Raw genomic sequence first — 16,768 nt, 5'->3', positions numbered from 1 at the left:
ATTTTTAACATTATATGTTTTACCCTTCTCACCCCCCATCCCTATTGAGGCTGAACTTGGACTTAAAGAGCTTCGGGAGTGTCACCATTTATCTCTTGATCTCGAAAACTATGGATTAGACACTAATATCTGTCGTTTTCAGTTATTTTTACATGTCACAACCTTCCCACCCCCACCCACACCCTCTTTAGTGCCAGTGGTGTCTTACCCCCACAGTATTCTATTCGGATAGTAAGTCATAAATATACCAAAATGAGGCATGATAAACCCGTAGAGTTTATTTAGTTACTGAGTCTACGGGCAGAACGAGCCCCGTTTCAGGGAAGACCTTTCACCCCCACCCCCTTTGGGGCCCTCTGGTGCTAGTGATGTCTCATCCCCACAGTATTTTTTTTCAAGATAGTAAGTCATATGTATACCAAGTTTGGGTGAAATTGCTCAGTGTGTTTCATAGTTTGGTGGAACATACACACACATATACATACATAAATCCATTCATATATATATATATATATATATATATATATATATATATATTTATATATAAATATATATATATATGTATATATAAATGTATATATATATATATATATATATATATATATATATATATATATATATATATATATATATATATATATATATATATAATATATATATATGTTATGGGGTTTAGTTTTTTCTTTGTATTGCGTTGCACCACATATGAACGACCGTGTCTGTAGACTTCACTTGATAGTAACGCAGGGGACTCGGTAAGTTAGGTTGAAATTGTCTATTAATATTTTTCACTTTTCCAGGGGGTAAGAATTCACCGGGCACGGTTTTTCATAAGTTTTATTCTAACTCTACTATATCACACGGCCAGCCACCCTGGACTTAGAAATTTCTTGATGTTAAGAGAGGAGCGAGTGACACAATCCTACCCAATTTGGGTTCAAGTAACTCTGGCTAAAAATTGATCAGAATGAACTCTGGACCTATGTTGAATAAAACTCCGCCTCCTTGAGGACGTCTACTTTACTCTTAATGGTTCAATCTTAACTCCCACTTTTGGCAAGGACAAATCAGGTCAATTTTGCTGACCTTTTCACTTCTTAGTCTATCCTCTAACTCCTCCTTCCTTTCCCACATCTTGAAGGTTTGTTATGGTTAGTCTTCAATTTACTTGGTCCCATGACTCATCATTTTAAACTATCAACATCGTGTCTCTCTCTCTCTCTCTCTCTTTCATAATCCCGATCAGTGAATCTCATACTTATTCACTGCATAACATCACTCGGTCACCTACCAGCATTGACTACAATGCAAGTAGATAACCAACTCAACTTGACTATAGTCAATTACTTCAATTTCAATAATTTCTATCAACAAGCAATAAATGCAAGAATGTTATAATGCATCATAGTGCTAACACAAACAATATAAGCATGAATTATATATCAAATACTCAAACTAAATGCAGAAAATTATGGCAAAGTAAATATATCAAATGCCTATTACTCTCTGGTTATCAATCATAAATTGTAAAAAATAAAAAAATCAATCATCAAATGTTCAAGTGCAAGTCAATGGTAAACGCTATCACTCTCTAGGAAGGATTCTGTCCATCATGTCCTTGATTATGGTAAGCTTATTCAATATTAATTTCTGACAATCATAAAAGAAATGAAAGCAAACAGTACCAAAAGAATGACATTTATGAATGACATAATAGGAGAAATCTCGGTCTTATATGTATGAAAGAAAGTATGAACCTCTTCTAGCTTTGTGAATGTCTCCAATTCCAGTTCTGAAAGTTGAAATTCGTTAATAACTGCAAACTGATGTACACTTTTACTGAAATTCAAACTGTATGTCGTGAAAACTGTTGGTTTGTAATACAAATTATGTAAAATGACCAGTTCACAAGCAGATGAAAATGAGTGTACGTTAATGAAAAACTACTTCTGTTTTGTTTGACTTACAGTCAATCTTAGCATTCAATCTGTTTGCTGAGAACACAAAAATTTCATCATCAATGATTTGAGCCTTGAAAGTTTCTGTAAACGGTATATATTTACAATGGTTCTTACCATTCTTGTTGTTTACAAGATCATCTAGGCAATGAAGAGCACTCAATGGTTCATAGAAATTCACAATGTTACAAACATATACACCATCATTAAGCATGACACATTCTCTGAATTTATGTTCGGGAATTTCAGTCACTAGGAAAGAATCATGCTGCAAGGCAAAGTGTCGAACTGTTCCTTCTAGTACAATGGACTTATTATCTACTACCATTGGGAATGGATAGACTGACATCAATGAGTTGACGTCTGGATTGTTGAAAGGGATCACTAGTATAATTTGATTGGCTATCACTTTCACTGTTATCAGGCCATAATAGTCCACTATATTTTCTACTAGTGGCTTCAAGTGATTGTTCACAACACATTTCTGAATAATGGCTTCAATTTCACTGGGGTTATCAGAAAAGGCGACAGCAGGTTTTACCTGCCATCATGATTGCATTGAGTAATTCCTTGTATTCCAGAAGGAAATTACTTGTTTCTATGAGCAGTTGCTCCATCATTTCTGTTTGATGGATTCTAGCAATTTCTGATGAAACATTATGGAGGGCACTATTCACAAATTCTTTCAGCACTGTGATCATTTTCTGATTTTGATTGACATTTCCTATTACTTTATTATAGACAGTGCCCTGCTCAGAAGCCCAATTTTCAAGTTGTGCCACTCTTTCCTTTAGCCTTTCAACATTACCATCTGTCGCCACTCCAAAGAGATTATGTAAAGCGACGCCTATAAAGGGTATGAGTGATCGCTTTACTACTTTCCTTGGCATAACACTATCGATGTCCCTCTGCAACTTGGAGAGCATGTCGTACAAATTTCTATCTTGGACACTTTGTAATCCTGCCTGTATCTGATTGCTCAGCTGGACTAACTGCTCTCTCTGATCGATAATGGAGTCCGTCTGGATCTTAACAATGGCTAGGTCCTGTATCATCTTTAACCTTGCCATGCTCCTTGATGATGGCTCCTTCCTTAGTTGTACGAGTGAGTTCACAATTTGACTCACTGCCAACCACCATACAATCCATTTGCTGAAATAATGTTATCAAGCAGTAAAAATCTTATCAACTACATTTGTTTACCATTGCACTTGCCATTACCTTCTTCTCAAATGATACCTTGGGGTCATTGAAGATTCTATTTTATTATCTATCTTATTTTTATTGGACAAATCCTTTAACTGGGTAGACGACCAAGGTTCTGAATGAACTACTTTAATGTGGTTCCAATGTACAATGGATTCTTTCAAGGTAATTTCATGCATTAACTTGAATTTATTCAACTTCAAAACTTCTAAAACTCTATATGGACCTCGAAATTTTGGTGATACTTTAATATTAGGTCCTTCAAGAACATGATTGAGTACATAAACTTGTTGTCCTACCTTTAACGAGGGTATGGTGGATCTGTTATTGTAATACTTACTAGATTTTTTATGTAACTCCTTTAATCTAGCCCTGGTGACTTTAACGGTCTCGTACGTACGTCTTGTCTTCCAAGCAATATAGTCCTCGTAGTTGTACGTACGTCTGGGTGGTGTGGCATCATCCAAAAGTGAATTTGGCATTCTCTTTTGGTAGCCATACAATAGGAAATGAGGAGTTTCTCCTATTGATTCATTTACTGTGTTGTTTAGAGTAAATTGTATGTCTTCGAGAGTCAAGTCCCAGTCTTCAGTGCTAGGGGTTACCAATGTTTTCAGAACATCCTTTATCTTGCGATTTGTTCTTTCTACTGCTCCATTTGAGCTTGGCTTATATGCTGTTATTTGACATTTCTGTATTTCATAAAAGTCACACAATTTCGTTAGAATGTCACTAGTAAATTCAGCAGCATTGTCTGAGAGCAAAACTTGAGGACATGAATGTCTGGTTATAATTCTAGACTTAAAGGCTTCTGCCACCGTTGATGCTTCTCTGTTTCTAGTTGGAACAATTTCTACGTATCTGGTCAAATAGTCAATGAAAACTAAAATCTGTTTATTTCCTCTGATGGTGTTCGGGAATGGACCTAAGAAATCCATTGTGACTACTTGAAAAGGATTTAATTCTGAAGGATACATTTCCAGAGGAGCCTTGACGTTGACATTCCCTTATGTATATTACATAGGGTACAATTCTGAACAAATCGAGTAGCATCTTCACTACATCGAGGCCAAAAATAGTTTCTAGTGATTGTTCTACATGTTTTCTTAATTCCAGGATGTCCTGATAACTTGTATGAATGGGTTAGTTCTAAAACGTCTTGTATTAGTGTATTAGGAATGTACAAACGTGAACAAGCATTTGTTCTGTCTGAAGTCTTGTACAATAACCCATCTATCAATTGAAACTCTGAATTTTTCTCACCTTGCAAGAGGTTACCAATTACTTCCTTTATTCTAGAATCCTTTTGTTGTTCCTGACGAACTTTGTCTAAATCTAAGTCTGTGATTTGACAACTGAAGGCGAAATTACGAGTGGTAATTTGTTTCTCGTTCTCTTCTTGTGATCTAGATAAGGCGTCAGCTAATGTGTTATATCTACCAGGTATGTATCTAAACTCTGGGGCAAATTCTAATACGCTAACGAACCATCTATTGAACTTCATATTATTGGTAAAAGCCCTTTTCTTGAAAAGATCACAAATGGGTTTATGATCTGTGAGAACATTAATTTTATGTCCTAGCAAAATGTGTCTAAATTTCTGTAATCCCCAGACTAATGCCAAACATTCCCTTTCTGTTGTACTGTAATTTCTTTCAGCTGCATTCAAAACTCTACTGGCATAGTATACAGTCCTCATCCTTGTTTTATCCTTTTGCATCAAGACGGCACCTAGTCCTGTACTTGAAGCATCACAGGCTAAGTAGAATTCCTTCTCGAAGTCTGGATAAACTAGATAGGATCTGTTATCAACATATCCTTTAGTGTTTTGAACGCTGCTTCCTGTTCATCTTTCCACTCATAGTTAGCATCTTTCCTAGTTAACTCAGTTAATGGTTTTGCTATGGTAGCAAATCCCTTTATGAAAGGTCGATAATACCCTACCATACCTAGGAATCTTCTTAGTGCCTTCAAATTTCTTGGGGCTGGATAGTCTACAATAGCCTTAATCTTTCCTTCTTGCATTTTCAAACCATGTTCACTGATAACATGTCCTAGATATTCTAGAGATTTCTTCAGAAACTGACATTTCTTAATTTTTACCTTTAAACCGGCCTTTCTGAGCCTATCTAATACTAATTCTATTGTCTTGAAATGACTCTCTACATCCTTACTAGCAATTATTACATCATCAAGATAAACCGATACGTCTTCAACATCTCCCAAGATTTGCAGCATTAAACGTACAAACGTTAAAGGAGCTGAAGTAAGACCAAACGGCATTACCTCAAATTGCAAATGTTCTTTATGAGTACTGAATGCCGTGAGATGCTTGGATTCTTCATCGAGAGGAACTTGCCAATATCCACTCAGTAAATCGAGGCTAGAAAAACCTTGGCACCTCCTAATTGAGCTAGCATGTCACTAATGACTGGCATTGGCATTCGATCGGGGATGGTGTGGGAATTCAATTTACGGTAATCAATTACCATCCTCCATGTACCGTCTTTCTTTGGAACTAGCAGTAAAGGTGAATTATAAGGTGACTTAGAAGGTATTACAACTCCATCTTCCTTCATCTCTTCAACCATCTCGTCTACAATGGGTCTTTGACTTATTGGAAGTTTGTAGTTAGGTATATAAAAGGTCTAGCACCATCTTCTATGACTATTTTGTGCTGCAGGACATCTGTCCTTCCTAACTTATCTCCTGTTACTGCTACAACACTCCTATATTTCTCTAATATCTGTATTAACCTGTCCCTACAATGAGGAAAATCTGTATTATTTACTTCCCCTTCTAATTTAACTCTTGTGTCAGCTACAGAGACAAATGCTTTTTCACTTATGGTTAGTAAAGGGTTAGTAATCACAATTCCTTTACAGAATTCTATGCCGGCATGCAATTCTAGTCTCTTGTCAGAATAATTATACACATAAGTCGTACAATTTCCACCATTAAGTCTTACTAGGAATTGTCCATTTTCACAAAGTCTGGTAAGTCTTCATTAACTAATAACACATCTGTATCACCTAGGTTTTTATCTGTTACAATTCTAAGACAAACCTTTGTCAGACCTTGTGGATGCAGTATAACGCTATTGTTTAATTTGAGTTTTACAAGATTATCATCGGCAGTACTAACTAAGCAGATCTCTTCTGCATTCTGTGCATCGGCAGTGTAACAGACATCAGTATCATCTGAATTTTCATCTTGTAGTATCACAGAACCTATCTCTGTCATTTTTAGGTTGCCTAACAGCAACACCTCATTGAGATACTTCTCTTCCGTATCTTCTCTTATTATTAAGTGACTACAATCTATTAGCGTGTCAGGATCGTCAGGTTGGGAAAAAGAACTAAGTTCTTCGGAGGTATCTACTTGTCGTGCACTTGAGTTATCAGGTTCATACCTGCTATCTGAGAATTCCTCCTGAGTGGCTTCTAGGCTTTTAAAAGTAGTTTGTCTATCTTCTCCTATTTCTTCTATCATTGAATTTCTACACACTGTCCTACCCGGGTTAGCATTAAATTCTATTTCTATCTGTTGGATGTCTACTTCTTCAGATGAGGCTGTCTCAGGTAAAGTGATCAAGTTTATCTGAAACTGTTCCTCTTCTTCAAGAGAGCAAACATTTCCTCTATCAATTTCCTTGATAGTTACTCTTCCATTGCTACAATCTAGTGTAATTCCACATCTTTTCATAGCCTGGAAGGAAAATAGAGCTTGAGCTGGAAAATATTTCTCTTCCAACACCACAAACTCTTCCCTATATTTCTTATTTAGAATTTCTATCTCTAAATTGACATTGCCTATAGCCCTTATTTGCTTTCCAGCGATCCCCTTTATGGTCCTATAGGATTCTCTCATTTGGGAAAGCTCACAACCTATATGTTTTGTTAAAGTGCCTTTATCTATGATACTTACAGTACTGCCTGTATCCAACAATATGGAACTCAGTACACCTTCTAAGTGTACTTGTATGATAGGCAACTCTTCCTGACACGTATTAAAATTCTTTACAGAAAACACTATTTCATTACTTTGAGTAATGTCTGTTGGGGACACATCCTTATTCACTGTCACTATTTCTCTCTGTAAGGATGGACCTTTCTGCTGCACCCTCTGTGATTGTCACTGAGAATCCCCTTGATTTGGGTTACTGGGGGAGGTATTTTGGATATTAGGCTGAGTACTTTGGTTATTTTGAGACCCCTGAGAATTTCCCTGTTTGTTGTACCAACAGTTTTGGATCAAATGTCCTGTCTTATTGCAATTCGAACACCATTTGTTTCTTCTACAATTCTGTGTTGTATGGTTGTTATAACCACAATTTCCACAACTTTGTCTCTGCCTATTGAACTGTGGCCTATTATTCCCTGAATTTTGGCCTTGACTAGCTCCCCTCTGTCCAGGAGTCCTGTTATTTCCACTGTTATTTCCATTAGTTCCAGTGGTATTCCCATTGTTACCTCTATTTGGTGGCCTACCTTGATTGTTTCTATTTGATTGATTAAATCTCCTATTGTTGTTCCCACCATTTCTATCAAACGAATTTCTATTTCCCTGATACCTAGACCTAGCTTGCCCTGATTGGTTTCTATTGGACTGATTGCTATTATTTCTTGGGTTTCCACTAGCTACGGTTCCCGTAAAATCTGCACTACTACTTGATGAATTCTGTTTTACTTTCCTTTCTATGTACATCAAGGTTTGTACAATTCCATCATTTGGCTTCCTATCACAGTACTTCTTTAAGGCTACTCTTTCTTCCTTACCCAAAGCATCGTAGATTGGTCCTAATGACATATATCTAAGTACCTTGGATATACTAGCTAAATCTGTTTCATCATCATCAAATTCATCCTTCCTTCCAACAACAATTCCTACAGCTTTCATATCTGTCGTCACTCTATCTATAGCTTCTTCTACTCTAGTGGCTAAAACTAAGTGATTACCCTCATATTTCTGATGATGGAAAGTTCCTATGTTATACCATGGATCTTTCTGTGCTTCTGGTTGCCAAAACTGTAAGCACTGTTTCTTGAATTCGTTAAACAGAGTAATATTCCTAAAAAGTACTGAATGAAGAACTGTATGTGCATCACCATGTTCCATACTAACATACAAGAGTGCTTCATCTATTTTCTTTCTCTCATCTGTGATACCAGCAGCTGAAATTCTGCTTTCTGTGTCTGCTATCCATCGATTTACACCATATTCTTCTAATCTACTTTTATCTACATTACTTGGGTCTACCGTTCCACAAAATCTAGTGGCTTGGTTATTACGGCGGTTTGCGCCATGTTGTTATTTCTAGGTACAATGGAAGTTATTGGGTTAGTGGTTACAACTGAAGGGTTAGGCGCACTCGGTAAACTAAGTGGGGACCTTGACTACGAGAACGTCTGGGTCTAGTATTCTAGGGGTCTAGAAAGTCGTTCAGGTACAGGTCTTAGGTTATATGGAGTCTGGTCTTCGCTTCTTGTCTGTTGCAGTCGGGCGATAACTTCGTCCAAAGTGTTATTCATATTAATTCATAAAATATTCAATGATTCCAAGAATGAAAAATTGAAAAAAAAATAAATTTGAGAATCAGGTACTTACTTCAATTGCATGTTTGCTGAGTTGACTATATCCCTCTATACAAAAAAAATTCAAATTTTTCCTAACTCATTCCTTCATAGGACTCTCTCAATCTGAAAAAGTCTGATATTAGTATTTATGTATACAATTGTTTGGGTTCCACTGCAAAATGCTGCGCCAAGTGTTTAACAATAAAATTTATTATGATAGAATTATTTAAACAGAATTGTCTCTATCACCAAGTGAACGAAAATTTCTATTTCGTAAAAAAAATTACTAAATATGAGAAAAAAATTATTTCCTTCGTACAACAATAAGGAAATATTATTCAGAATATTATTCAAAAGAAAAATAATTTACTTAAATTATTTGTAAAAAAAATTATTTGCGCACTGCAGGGAAAAATAATTATATAAAATTTCACGCACACAAAAAAATTTAATTATTCACAGAGAAAAAAAAATTCTCTTGATAATTCCCCGATACTAGGAATGAATGTTTACTATTCAATTAGCTTCGTGTCGCCTTGCACTTGAAGATCGCGCTGATTGCACTTGAGCGCAATTTGTCGTTAGCATCCAGCGATAATTCGGCACAGCTCGGCCGACTTCCAGTCCGTACTTGCTGAATTTGGCGAAGAAAAATTTTGGAATCCCTTCCAAATTGTTGATTGAAGACGTTACTTCCTTTCTCCGGAGGCGGTTATCAACGCGTTGACTTCTAAACTTTATCGCCGTTCCGAATTCTTCACTCTCTTTCGTCGCCGTCTTCCGCTCTCATTCGTCGCCGTCGTCGTCACTGCTCTGCTACCGCTACTTTTCGCTAAGTCTCCTTTTAGCGACCAAAAATTTTTGGAATTTCGTGTATTTAAGTCCGGTACACGATAGAAAAGTTCACTGAACTGACGTAGATATTAGCGACTTTCATACGTCCGCCAACACAGTTTGTTTTCGTCTTCTCCGCTGCTGCGATCGGCGTAGTATAGCGCGAGTTGCTGATTCTTTCTTTCGTAAATTTCGTTTTCTTATAAAAATCACCGCTGTTCTATGCCGTGATTATTACTATTGTTCTTATTATGTTCATATATAATTATTAAACTGAATTTCTGGTTGATCTTATGCGAATGTTCGGAAGTTTCAAACTAGGCAGAGATTTACCGCTGTCAATTTTTCATTCCGATCGACGCAAAAAGATTCACTGCTTCTTGGAATATTTCGTTCTGCTTCGTTTCCCTTCTGCTACAGTGTTGATGTTGTATTGGTGTTTCTAGTGCTGAAGACCGTCTTGAGATTATTTGCGCTGTTAAATTGAGAGTTAGTTTCAGCGCCGTCACTGCTCACTCTCTGTAAATTTCTCTAGGGCCGTGAACTTTAATGTTTTTCAAATGTGCGCTGGGCGAAATCCTCCGAAACTGCCACCAATTATATGTTATGGGGTTTAGTTTTTTCTTTGTATTTGCGTTGCACCACATATGAACGACCGTGTCTGTAGACTTCACTTGATAGTAACGCAGGGGACTCGGTAAGTTAGGTTGAAATTGTCTATTAATATTTTTCACTTTTCCCGGAGGGGGGTAAGAATTCACCGGGCACGGTTTTTCATAAGTTTTATTCTAACTCTACTATATCACACGGCCAGCCACCCTGGACTTAGAAATTTCTTGATGTTAAGAGAGGAGCGAGTGACACAATCCTACCCAATTTGGTTTTCAAGTAACTCTGGCTAAAAATTGATCAGAATGAACTCTGGACCTATGTTGAATAAAACTCCGCCTCCTTGAGGACGTCTACTTTACTCTTAATGGTTCAATCTTAACTCCCACTTTTGGCAAGGACAAATCAGGTCAATTTTGCTGACCTTTTCACTTCTTAGTCTATCCTCTAACTCCTCCTTCCTTTCCCACATCTTGAAGGTTTGTTATGGTTAGTCTTCAATTTACTTGGTCCCATGACTCATCATTTTAAACTATCAACATCGTCTCTCTCTCTCTCTCTCTCTTTCATAATCCCGATCAGTGAATCTCATACTTATTCACTGCATAACATAACATAATATATATATATATATTTTTATATATATATATATATATATATATATTTTTATTTATATATATATATATATATTTTTTTTTTTTTAATTTATGCTTTTTTCCCATTTTTGTATTATTTATTATTTATCCATATTTATGCCTTATTTTGAAGGACTTATTGATTTTAGAAGGGGTATTTACCTTTGAAATCTCGATTTATGCCCTGCCTGACATCGCTTAGAACTGACATATTTTTATATATTTATTTATTTATATTTATATATTTATATATTTATATATTTAATATATATATATTTATTTATATTTAATTTATATATATATATATTTAATTATTTATAAGCAATATATATATATATATATTTATATATATATATAGATATAGTTATATATTTATATATATATATATATATATTTATATATATATATATAATATATATATATTTATATATATATATATATATATGAATGTTTTATAGATTATATTCAATCGAACTGCCGAATAAAATCTTTATTCCTAAAAAGAGATTTATTATTTACTTCACATAATTTATTTATTCGTTTTCCATTTATTTTATTTATTTATTTTTTTTTTTTTTTTTAGCCATTTCAGTTCCATCGAGTAATCTTTATATTTAACCGTGAGACGCAAAGAGCCTTTAACTATTCATTTTTAATTATTTTTTTTATTTATTTTTCTTTTTTTTATTTACACTCTCATTTAAGCTTTCCATAAAACCTTGTTTGGCCCACTTTTCAGGTTATTTTTTGGGCATAAATTTATTTATGTAATTTGCATAGCTCTATTTCCGTCTTGGGAATTCATTTTTTATTTACCAAATGGTGGATTTTAAACTTTTTTTTATTTTTTATTTTGTAAATATTTTCTTTTGAAATATGTTTATTTCATTGATTCGATTATGTTTTTATTTTTATTTTTATCATTTTTAATCTTATTTATTTTTTTATCAAGTATGTTTATTTCATTAATGAATTTACATAGACGATTCAGTGTTAAATTGTGTTGTCCAAAGTCACGTTCTTGAAAATTCAATTTATTTATTCTCATGACTTGGTTAGAAATTTGAGTATATTATTATTATTATTATTATTATTATTATTATTATTATTATTATTATTATTATTATTATTATTATTATTCAAAAGGCGAACCCCATTCATATGGAAAAGCCCACCAATGGGGGCTATTTTTTGACTTGAAATTCAAGCTTCCGAAGAATTATTAAGGCGTTCAGCAGAAAGAAGTAACAGAATCTGAATATAGTTTTATCTTTCACAAATATCAAGCAACGAAAATCGTATATTACATAATTCACTATGCCTTGGGAATGGCTTACAACCTTTTTAATTATGATTAATAATTGATAATTGCTTCTATTTTACCAGGTGGTCAAAGTCATCTATTTATTGTTGTTTCTAAGCTAAAGACCCAGGTTCGATTTTTGGGTCAAAATCATTTACCAATTATAACATCCTTCGTATTCCCAAGGCACAGCGATTCGGTATTGAACGACATTTTTGGCTAAATATTTGTATATAAAAAAATTTTCATGTTTGTATAAGTATTTAAAAATTCCATTTATTTTTTATTAAATACATTCACAGAGTCAGTCAATGAGTCACTCTTGTGTTTATTTAAGGGGCCCATTTACTCTCTCCAAAGTTCATCAGCAGCGAACATCAGGTTTTGGAAATAACTCGATCAGTGAAATTTTGTCAGAATTTTCAAAATTTTAAGTTAATCCAATTATAACGTAAAAAAGCTGTAATTTAATTGACAAAATATAAATCTTTTATTTATGAATTAAAACGAATCCTTCTATTTACTTGTGAGCGCTGATAATCAGCTTTTATTTTGTCTTTAAAACTTAATATTAATAATATTTAATAATAATAATAATAATAATAATAATAATAATAATGCAATTTGAATTGCACACCATTTATTACAATTTGAGAAAGGAGGGTAAGATATTTTTATTTGCCAGAGAAAGAGAGAGAGAGAGATGAGAGAGAGAGAGAGAGAGAGAGAGAGAGAGAGAGAGAGAGAGAAGGAATATGAAGGGTATGAACTCTTTTATTTTAGAGGATTTTTTAAAAAGAATGACCCAAGACTTTTATTGAATTGGGTCAAAGAATATCAAAGAATAGACTAACAACTGCATGAGGATGGCGGAAGATTTTTTTATTTTATTTATTTATTTAATTTTATTTATTTTCCCAGTTACACGACCATCGGAAAATACTTTGTTCCTCTTGCGAAGTCAATTTATTCGAACTTTATTATTATTATTAAATTTAGTTTAACCAGACCACTGAGCTGACTTTCAGCTCTCATAGGGCTGGCCCGAAGGATTTGATTAAAATACTAGGTCTAGGCCTGAAGTCAAGCGCTAGGACCCAATAGATCATCCAATACTAAAATGAATGAATTAAAATGAAATTAAAACTGCACATAGGCACATGCTCTCATACAATAAATACATTTACTCAGACTTCCTTACATACATACTAAAACGGTATATTAAAATTCAGAATATAAATTAAACAAAATTTTAAAAATTCTTTTTGTAAAATTCAAATGTTAAAAGGATTTTCATATTTTTATTATTTATTTATTTTTATATTTTGTTAATTAAATTACAGTTCTTCAAGAACATCATAATTGGAATGATTGAAAATGTGAAAGATTCTGACAAAATTTCTTTCACTGGCCTATTTTCAAAAGTAGACATTCGTTGTCGGTCATACTTTGGACATTCACATAACACATGTCTGACCGTTATTATTACTCTGCATTCTGAGCTGGGGGGAGCCGGGCCATTGGGCTGCTCATTAAGTGCCCATGTGTCAGACGAGTATGGCCTATTCTGAGGCGTGTTAAAATTACTTTGAGTGTCTCTCTTTGATATGATGAACTCCATTTTTTAACATTAGGTTTTATTTCTTTCAGTTTATTACTTTCAGGTTCTTCATCCCATATATTTTGCCATTTATTTATGATACCCATTTTTATGTGAGTTACATAATCTGTAACAGGGATATTCACATTTGATCTTGTCATGTGAGTTGCTGCTTTAGCTGCTTTGTCTATTTCTTCATTTCCTTTGATCCCTACATATGCAGGGATCCAACATATTTACTACATTTTTCCATTATTATATAATTTATGGAGATATAATTTAATTTGTTGTACTATATTATTATTTGATTTGTAATTTTGAATTATTTATAAAATTTCTTGAATCACTGAAAATCACAAAATTATTGAATGATGATTCTTTAATTATTTTTATAGCTGATGCAATTCCATACAATTCTGCTGTAAATACAGAAGCATTATTAGGAAGAGAGAACTGATAAGTTTTGTCTTGGGACACTTAGCATATTTACACCGTGTTCTGATTTAGATCCATCTGTATATATTTATAATGTGGACCTTTTCGGTTTATATGCTCTATTGTATGCTGTCTATGGTGTTCTGTTGTATATGAGTTATTTTTGATAAATACTTGAGGTATTGTTTTTTTATTTTTTATTCATTGTCCAGGAGGAGGTGATTTTACTATTACAGGCACTTGTATATTTATATTCAGCGACTCAAACAATCTTTTAGCTCTAATTGGGAAAGGTGGTGGATGGTTTTTTATAAATACATCTCTTAATTCAAATAATTTTTGGTTGGAGAATCACTAGTTTTGAATTCTTAAAGCACTTTTCATTGTTACTAGCTCTCTATGGAGAGGCAAAGGCATTTCACCACATTCAACTTGTAACGATGATTTTGGTGATGATCTAAAGGCTCCTGAGCATATTCTAAGGCCTTCATTGTGAACAGGGTCTAACATTTTCAGAACTGCGTCAGATGCCGAGCCATATACTTCGCTTCCATAATCAATGATGGACAGAACTGTTGCCTTATACAGCACAGTAAGGGTATGTCTATCAGCTCCCCTCGATGATAAAATTCGGATGGGCGATGACCCATATTCGTGTCCAATATGAGGAAAAAGTGGGGCTTGACTTGAAAAGAATTTTTTCTAAAAAGGTTTTTTGTTTGGTATGAAAAGGCTGTTGATTTTGAGGACAGATTAGAGGTAGTTGAATTGCATAACCAAAAGTCAGGTTGAAAAGAAACATTTGCGACCTTTGATCACATTTGCAATCGAAGAACAGCACAATAAATGAAAATCAAGAGTTGGCAGAATAATAAACAAATATGTCCAGAATGAACAGAGAGCAGAAACGTTCCACGGCCATCTGCTGACGGCTTTGATGTCATCGTAAATATTGATATTGGGTAAAACCATTTGTTTTTATTGAAAAGTTTATTTGCCTGAATTGAGGATAATAGCGTCGATGGATGTAAACACCTGCCATGGCTGCCGACTTTTGTTTTTAGGTAAAGCAGCGTTAAAACTATTACGGTTTGGTCTCCAGGAAGCTGATTTGGTGCAAATTTATCAGTGCTATTTATGGCTGTGATATTTCGCTTGTTCATTCATTCATCTCTTAGTAGTCCTGGATGATAGTTTTTTTAAATTTCTTGTCGCAGCGAGTCCTTCCAGTTATCCGGGATAGAATGATTAAATGAAATTCTGGCTTTTTGTAGTTTATTAAATTTTTCTTTCGAATATTTTTTTCCCAATTTTGCGGCTGCTAGGTGGCGTTTTAACATCATGGCACTGAATTTTGAATGGGTGATTGTCATATCTTATTAAACGGATGGTAACAAGGGATTTAGGGAGCTTTAACGAAATTGTGTCGTTGTTATGTGTGTTTGAAAAACATTTGATATTCCTCAAAATCATATTCATTTATTTAACAGGACCTCAGAGAAACTGGATGGTATCTAGCAAGGTTATTTATTCAAGAAAATTACAACCTTTCCAGGCCTAAGAGTTATTTCATTGTCGTCTTTGTCCGTGGAATGACCGGACACATGTCCAGCTTTATATATATCTGGTCTAAGTGTCCGGTCGTTCCAGGATATTTTTTATAAATTGTTAAACCTGTTAGATATATATACATATATATTTTTTTTTAATAAATAGCTCTCCTACATACCATACAGTTTTAATGAGTTCTGTTTAGTAATTTTATTATGCACAGAACAATTGTGTTTTTAATTTGTTTTTTTATATATTTATATATATATATATATATATATATATATATATATATATATATATATATATTTATATTTATTTATGTATATGTATAGGAATATGTATATGTATATGTGTATATATATATATATATATATATATATATATATTATATATATATTGTTATATATATATATATTTATGATATGTATATGTTATTATTTATATATTATATATATATATATATATATATTTATATATATATATATATATATATATATATATGTGTGTTTATTATTTTTTTATACGTGATTCATTTATCACGACATTACCACAGTTTTCGACTTTATTTAAAGCCATTCGAAGGACATTACATAGTATCCTTAAGTCACAAATATATATTTACTACAGGAACAGTACTGACGAACATACACAACCGTTAGAGACTACGTATTCACCCACCAGCTGGTGTTATTAGGAGTGGCCTTCAAAACTCATTTATTTTTAAAAATCACCATATTACTTCTGGGGGACAATACTGATAAACATACCGACCTTAGGCTACCTCAGATCCACACCTGACAGGTGTCAGGGGAGGGGAGTTGCAAACTCATTAGCATTACTGCCCCTGTACTGTGTTAGAAATATGATAATCCTATATTCATACATCTCTACTGCCTGCCTTAAAATTGAAGCAACTTACAAATTTCTTTTGATATTAAAGGATCATACATCCCTTGACTGGCATTCATATTATGGTTGTAACTTTATTTTTTATAAAGCTAGATTCAATGACATTCTAATAATGCACTGGAAAGGTCCTGGGTGGATGCTCTGTTTTT

At 33.7% G+C, this 16,768-nt stretch overlaps 1 long non-coding RNA gene across 1 annotated transcript; it reads right to left on the bottom strand.

Moving 5' to 3' along the window:
• Positions 1-821: 821 nt before the first annotated feature.
• On the bottom strand, positions 822-10,470 carry LOC136846441 (uncharacterized). Its single transcript, XR_010855385.1, has 3 exons — positions 9,254-10,470; positions 8,772-8,863; positions 822-3,110 (listed from the first exon to the last, which is right to left on the bottom strand). It is a non-coding gene; the product is annotated as an uncharacterized lncRNA (long non-coding RNA).
• Positions 10,471-16,768: the final 6,298 nt, after the last annotated feature.

Source organism: Macrobrachium rosenbergii, chromosome 15, assembly GCF_040412425.1.
Source record: "Macrobrachium rosenbergii isolate ZJJX-2024 chromosome 15, ASM4041242v1, whole genome shotgun sequence".
Lineage (NCBI taxonomy): Eukaryota > Metazoa > Arthropoda > Malacostraca > Decapoda > Palaemonidae > Macrobrachium > Macrobrachium rosenbergii.
Note: the sequence above shows the minus strand (reverse complement) of the source record. Positions and strands in the feature narration are given on the sequence as shown.